Below are 7,772 nucleotides of genomic sequence, written 5' to 3' on the forward strand. Positions count from 1 at the left end.
TAACCTGAAACTGTTCTTAACCTGAAGCACCACTTTAGCTAATGGGACCTCCCATTGCTGCCGCGCCTCCGGAGGACGATTTGTGTTCTCATCCTGAAGCAAAGTTCTTAACCTGAGCTACTATTTCTGGGTTAGCAGAGTCTGTAACCTGAAGCGTCTGTAACATAAAACGTCTGTAACCTGAGGTACCACTGTATGGAGTCCCTGTGTGTGATCCTGTTTATGCATCTCTTATGTCTGTCTCCTGGCAGAGGAGCAAGATGCAGTCAGTGGGGCTGAATGTTTTAAATCTTGTCATGGGAGAAGAATGCAGAGCAAAACCTCCTCCTTTCTCATATTGTACAGTTTCAAGGCTCAACGTATAAAGGAACTCTCCCTTTCCTTGCTTCCATTCATTTTCTTCTGTGCCACCCCTGGGATTGCAGTAAAATTAACCTCATTCATGGCATGTTTGCTCATAATTAGGACTCTTGTTCAGCCTTATTAGCCGCTAAAATGAATCATAAGCCCGATTTTCAGCTCTGTTGCAAAGTGCACCAGAGAGGAAAACAGATTTGCAGTTGTGTCAAGTGCTGCTCAGAGTAGCAGGAAAAGCAAAAAATGGCTTGTGTTCAACTTCCACTTTGCTTCCTGGTTGCTGTAGCAGCTGCAGCATTGACCTGAATAGCTGCAGCTAAATCTAATCAGTGACAAGACAATTCAGGAAAGGTAAGTGAGAATCTGCTGCAGTTCTGTGGCCTGCCTGGAGCATAATATGGGGACAAAGGGCAACTGCCTCAGGGAGACATTAATTTATAGGGGTAAGATGTTGAGGAAAGCACAATGTTTGCACAAACCCTGAGTGGAAAGTATTGTAATGCTTCCAAATGAGAGTTTAAAGGAATAATAATCTAAGGTGCATCAACGTTTGGAAGCTCTCAGAGCTTGTGATAAACATGTAGGGTTGCGTTAAGAGGAATTAGCATGAGGCTGCACAGGATTTGCACACTCAAATGCAGTACTCCTTCCAGTGTAACATGATGCCATGCGCTGTCCCTGACTTCTGTGAATAGTGAGAGGTTCTAGAAACAGTGCTGTTGGTATTAGTTTCCACTGAGGGCCACCTCAGTAGACCTACATCTTGAGGAGGCCTCAGTCCCAGGCAGGTGTGCCGGGTTCTGCCCAACATTGTGGGGGACCAGTGAATGCATGTGATATCACACGCACTGACTGTGAACGGAGGCCTGACATGCCCTGTTGTGCCCCCCCCAAGGCCCAACGGGGCCTGCCGCAGCTGCAACAGGCCCTATTGGGCCTTGTCTCACAGTATGGGCTATGGAATATTAAGGGGGCATGGCTCCCTCATTTAAAATTTGGGGAGACCTCAGCCCCCACAACTCAGCATGGATGGCGCCCCTGGTCCCAGGCACAACCCTACTTAAGTTTCAGCCCTCCATCTGGAGGCCTAAATAAATCTGTAACCAATAAAGTTTGTGGCCCATTTTAATTCCCATAATGTTGTCTTGTCCAGTTTGTGTACGCCTATTGTTGCCTGTGCCCACTAGGTTGAGGGGTGACAATGCCTTTTTCCCTGGGGGTATTCAAGGGAACGCGGTACCGACACCTTTCTTCCTAGAAGAAAAGCACCGAGGGGTGCTCTGAGTGGTCTGCAACAATCTGCTCCAAAGACTACTGAGCCGTCCTGGGAAACACAGGAGTGTTTCTTCCTGTTTCCAGGGCACTGCAACCTGCCATCAATGCTGATATGTATAAAAAAAGAAGAAGCACCTTCACACAGCGGTGTAGCAACCTGCAGGGGCGCCTGGGGAAAGCAACCCATGGAAGCAGGGTGAGGTGGGGCAGGGCAAGCTGCTGGAACCTTGTCCCTCTCAGCGCCCTCCACTTGGACGGTGACTGAGTGGAATGTGGGGTGTGTGCGGCAGCCCAGTACTGCCTGCAAAAGAAGCACAGGGCTGGGGTGCAAGTTGTTGTGTTCCTGCAGGGCACGCTCCAGCTGGAGGGTGGCTGAGGGGGAGGCGGCGGCTGGATGCTGCTTTTTCAGACAGCACAGGGCAGTTGCCGTGGCTCGGGCACGCTGCAGGTCCCATGGGGATTGCAGGGCCTGTGCGTGCCGGTTTCACCCTCCTTGGTCGCCTTCTAGTGGCCGAGGGTGACATAACAGCTCAGTGCGCTGCAAAGCCAGCCCCAGACAACACTGCTTTGGGAAGTGGCGTACTGGGCTCTGGGGCGCCTGCACTTACGCGTCACCTTGGGCTCCGGCATGGCACCTCCAACTTAAGTGCAGCCCTTGGTTCAACAGCACTTTTGAACTACCCACTGTATCATACAAGGCACACTAACCAAAGCAAGGAGAGAAGGAAGGCAAGTACCTCTGTGGGTTGTCTCCTATCCTAAGAACTGGTATTTCCAGGTAGGGAACTGACCTCAGTAACCATCCAGAGTTTCAAACATTAATATCACAGTGTAGCTGTTGCTCCTTAAATGAAACACTTTTACCTCATATGTGATCATACAAACATTGCACAAAAATTTGCCATTTTTTTACTGAAAGTTGGGATACCACAGAAACAACTTGGAATGGCATGCAACTGACAATTTACCGGTAACTAGCATGCCTTCCCCATTGAACTAAATTGCAGTTCTGTGAATATCCTGGGATATTTTTATTTTATATTTCTAGACCTTCATAAACTGGCAGTTCTCTGAGATTCTTAGTCAGGAGTCCTGACAGTTAAACTGATTTCAGCATGGTTTGCATTTTGTAATGTAGACTTCCTCTTATTCTACCTGCACCTGTACAGACTTTCTTATCAGTTAGCAGTTTACTGCTAAATTTGCAGATGGAGGCATGGCTTAGTGGCACAGCACATGTTATTTATGCCAGGGCCTCTGGGTTCCATCGTTGGTATGGCCAGTCAGGTTAAAAGCAAGGTACTTTAGCCTGCAGTCCTGGAGAGCCACTACCAACAAAAGCAGACAGCACTGAGCTACATGTAGAGATATTGCCAGAATTTATATTTCCTGACTCAGAAATGGGAATCTCAGGAACCTGTTACACTCATCTCAAATACAAAGCTTGCATTATGACCCTGAATGCTTTTTCAGCTCAGAAACTCAGAGTGTGGCCTAGAATGTGGTGCAGAATACTTTGCAACATAGATGGATCAATGTAGAAATACTTCCCTATGTAGAGAATGCTTGAACTCCACTAGCCTAGAATATTTCCATGTCTATCAGCCATGATGAAGATATTGAACAATGGAATTGGCACTGAAGTCTGTGGAACCGTGTGGGATCCTGGCAACATACACAGCCACTGAGCTTTAGAAATAGATATTGCTCCACTGGTGAAATTCTTTCATGTTACATCTTTGGTTACAGGAGCTAATTTTATGTTTTGATTTCCATTAACTGGCAGTCTTATACTTGCTACCAGAAAATTAGTGTTTATTTGCCAAAAAAAGAGAGAACAACATTTTCAGTAGCCCTGAACCCATAATTCTTGTCAAGATGGCACAACGCTGCTTGCAAATTGTGCTCCTACACTCTTTTTAAAATGATATATTCAAAGTTCTTTTTTAAAAATGCTGCTTTGGAAAAAAATGGTTGGACAGAACTCTAAATTCAACATATAAGAGCAAAAGAATTCCATGCACAGCTTCTCCTCCCTTTTCCTTCTGGTGCTCTTTATGCTTCACCCTCCAATGTCCCCTCATCCTTCTGCTAGAGCTGCCCAATATTCTCCATTCCCTGTGCATGTGGCAGTTCTTAATTTCGTGCATAGCCCAGTTGCCTGAGTTACAAGAAGATAACTTCGACTATGTTACTTAGATTTTACCACTGGACTTTGTTGATTGTGTCTGGTCAATTCAGGGGCTCCATGGTTGTGACTCTCCATTCTTCCATGTGCAAGAGTGTAACTAGGGGCAAAAGGGTGGACAGATTCAGGTGTCACTGGCAGCCAGGGGACTTGCTTTGTCTCCTCCCCCAGACTCAGAATCCCCATGGCTTGCCCCACGTTGGGTAAAAGATTCCTGCAGTGCAGGGCGTTGGACTAGATCAGTGCAATTTTTCTAGAAAAATAGGTGCTGGAACTCACCATGAACTCCCTTGTTCTCCTATAATGCCAATGGTGCCCACCTGAGAGGTGCTGGAATTGTGTTCTGGCTTTAAAAGAAGCCCTGGACTAGATGATCCTCAGGGTCCCTTCCAACTTTACAGTTCTATGATTCTATAATTCTAAGACCTGGATAAAAGGCAGGAGATTTCAGGAGATGTGGGGCCATGGGTAGAATGCAGACTGGCACATCTAGAATCATAGAATCATAGAGCTGGAAGAGACCACAAGGGCCATCGAGTCCAACCCCCTGCCAAGCAGGAAACACCATCAGAGCACTCCTGACATATGGTTGTCAAGCCTCTGCTTAAAGACCTCCAAAGAAGGAGACTCCACCACACTCCTTGGCAGCAAATTCCACTGTCAAACAGTTCTTACTGTCTTCCTAATGTTTAGGTGGAATCTTCTTGTTTGGATCCATTGCTCCGTGTCCGCTTCTCTGGAGCAGCAGAAAACAACCTTTCTCCCTCCTCTATGTGACATCCTTTTATATATTTGAACATGGCTATCATATCACCCCTTAACCTCCTCTTCTCCAGGCTAAACATGCCCAGCTCCCTTAGCTGTTCCTCATAGGGCATCGTTTCCAGGCCTTTGACCATTTTGGTTGCCCTCCTCTGGACACGTTCCAGTTTGTCAGTGTCCTTCTTGAACTGTGGTGCCCAGAACTGGACACAGTACTCCAGGTGAGGTCTGACCAGAGCAGAATACAGTGGCACTATTACTTCCCTTGATCTAGATGCTATACTCCTATTGATGCAGCCCAGAATTGCATTGGCTTTTTTAGCTGCCGCGTCACACTGTTGGCTCATGTCAAGTTTGTGGTCAACCAAGACTCCGAGATCCTTTTCACATGTACTGCTCTCAAGCCAGGTGTCACCCATCTTGTATTTGTGCCTCTCATTTTTTTTTTGCCCAAGTGCAATACTTTACATTTCTCCCTGTTAAAATTCATCTTGTTTGTTTTGGCCCAGTTCTCTAATCTGTCAAGGTCGTTTTGAAGTGTGATCCTGTCTTCTGGGGTGTTAGCCACCCCTCCCAGTTTGGTGTCATCTGCAAATTTGATCAGGATGCCCTTGAGTCCATCATCCAAGTCGTGGATAAAGATGTTGAATAAGACCAGGCCCAAGACAGAACCCTGTGGCACCCCACTAGTCACTCTTCTCCAGGATGAAGAGGAACCATTGATGAGCACCCTTTGGGTTCGGTCAGTCAGCCAGTTACAAATCCACTGAGTGGTAGCATAGTCAAGACCGCATTTTACCAGCTTCTTTACAAGAATATCATGGGGCACCTTGTCAAATGCCTTGCTGAAATCAAGGTAGGCTACATCCACTTCATCTACCAGGCTTGTAATTCTGTCAAAAAACGAGATCAGGTTAGTCTGACACGACTTATTTTTCAGAAATCCATGCTGACTATTGGTGATCACAGCATTCCTTTCTAGGTGCTCACAGACTGTTTGCTTAATGATCTGCTCCAGAATCTTCCCTGGTATTGATGTCAGACTGACTGGGCGCTAATTATTTGGGTCCTCTCTTTTCCCCTTTTTGAAAATAGGGACAACATTTGCCCTCCTCCAGTCTGCCGGGACTTTGCCTGTTCTCCAGGAATTCTCAAAGATGACTGCCAGTGGTTCTGAGATCACATCTGCCAGTTCTTTTAATACTCTTGGAGTATCTACGTGCCAGCTGAATGAACTCACAGGGAGGTCTTGGGCAAATACTTCTCTCTCTCTGTCTCCTTTCCCCATTGGTCAAAAGGCAATAATAGTAACCCATCTCTAGGGGATGATATAGTTAGCATAATGCCTGAAAATAATTGCTTGTATTTTTGCTTCAGCCCTGACTCATCAAGTGGCTTGGGGCAATTCCACTGTTAGAGCAATGCTAACCCCCTTGTGATATTGGGCTGCCTGTAATGGTCACGCAGGTCTGATTTACACATGCAGCATTAAAAACCCTTCCAACTGCAGATGAAAAAACACTTAACAATCCCTTGCATCATTTCTCAATTTCTTGTGTGCTAGCTTTCCCCATGCTCCCTCCACACCCTGTGGGAGCATTTAAAATACGTGATTCCCCCACCTGGTCGACCATCTTAGAACTCAGAGCACTACGTTCTATTTCATGTGTAGACCATATATGAGAGACAATGCATGCCAAGTGGTTTGAGTGCTCTACAGAGCTGTATAAAGGCCAAGAGGCATTATTGTTATTTTGTGTGGCTGAGTGCTCATGAATCGCAGTATGGGATACATAAATTTCCTTCCAAATGGAATTGCCTCCATTTCTTTAGTCCTGCCTGTTTGTTTTCCTGTTGGTATAATATCAGTGAAATTGAGGCAGACAGTGCTTTTTGCAGAACCTTAGAGAAGGTTAATATTTCCATCTACAATTTTCCCCAAGATGTTGCTAATATATTTATGTTCTATTTTCTTATTTATTTAATTTATCATCTGCCCTCTTTAAAATTAGAAGGTACAGAACACTCAATATGTTCTCCAGGGTTTGTGGAAATGATGGCAAGTAATTTGCATGTGGCTCTTGGAGGCTGAAGTTTCCGCAAGTGAGTAATATTGTGACCCGACTCCCCCCCCCCCCAACTATTCCAGTCCCTCTCTTTTGAATCTAAAAATATATCTGGACAGCCATTAATTGTGAAACACACTGAAGAAAGCTGAGCTAATGGAGACAATTTGTTTTAGAAACAGTTCAGAGATTGCTAATTTCCAAATAATAAGGAATGGCTTGCCTGACAGGTTTTTGCTTTGGAGTATTTCTGCTGCATACCAAGTAGAAATGCACAATGAATGGATCAGAGCAAACAAAGCACAGTAAAAAGTTCAGAGATCTTTAAAAGCGACAGCATCCCCTGCTGTACAACGGCAGAAACAGGCTCCATTGACTTGCGAGCAAAATGCCCAGAATGACCGGGGGAGCTGGCTGTGGCAGAGAGGCGGCTTGCAGGGAGTCCTGAGGTTCTGACCTGCACTGAGAGACAAAAGGTTCCTCGATGCCTTCAGTGCAGCAGTATCCAAAATGCAATGTTTGCACTTCCCCCGGATGTCAAGGCACTTGTTCATATATAGGGTGAAAGTCGTGAGACAAAGTCCCATCCAACTGGCAGTCCCCCTTCTGCAGTCTGAAGTGGTATAGTCCAAAACCAGTTTTTCTTACTTTGTGAACGTCCACCTGGCTAGGCCTTAGAACAGGTCTTAAGCATTACTCCTTTGCAGCAGCTGCTTAAACCTCAAGGCAAATAAGTGCAGAGTTTCTGGGAAAGGAAGTGATGGATTATTGGGGGAGGATGTTCAGCTGCTTTGTGATGACATCGGCAAGCACATGATGGCATCAGCTTGAGCAATGGTTGCTCAAGGCAAACAGAATGTTACAAAAGCTACTAGTGCTACTAATACCCCTTTAAAGTAATTTTAAGCCTCTTTCCCCCACTTCTATTAAATTCTGCAGCATCTTCCCAAGGGATGAAGGGGAAAATGGAAAAAGAAGACAGGCAGACAACACAGGCAATGCACATAGATGGCAGCACAGATAAAAAGGAAGAACCCTTCTCCAGCAGAGAGAGATAGAATGTGTTCCGTTGACCCCAGGCTAAACTGCTATAAGAATTGTAGATTGTGATCATTTCTCTTTTA

The 7,772-nt window shown here is 45.7% G+C and overlaps 1 long non-coding RNA gene across 2 annotated transcripts in view; it reads left to right on the plus strand.

Moving 5' to 3' along the window:
* The first annotated feature begins 632 nt into the window (after positions 1-632).
* LOC310848992 overlaps positions 633-7,772 on the plus strand; it is a 7,900-nt gene continuing 760 nt past the window's right edge. The window contains exons 1-2 of one of the 2 annotated variants that reach the window (XR_014566713.1): positions 633-708; positions 7,588-7,772. The exon at positions 7,588-7,772 is cut by the window's right edge and continues 57 nt beyond it. This is a non-coding gene — a long non-coding RNA (uncharacterized lncRNA). Of the gene's footprint in view, positions 709-6,057; positions 6,686-7,587 lie in introns of those variants that run through there. The other variant, XR_014566714.1, reaches the window with a different exon arrangement.

Source organism: Podarcis gaigeae (genome assembly GCF_964106915.1).
Source record: "Podarcis gaigeae genome assembly, chromosome: 7".
Lineage (NCBI taxonomy): Eukaryota > Metazoa > Chordata > Lepidosauria > Squamata > Lacertidae > Podarcis > Podarcis gaigeae.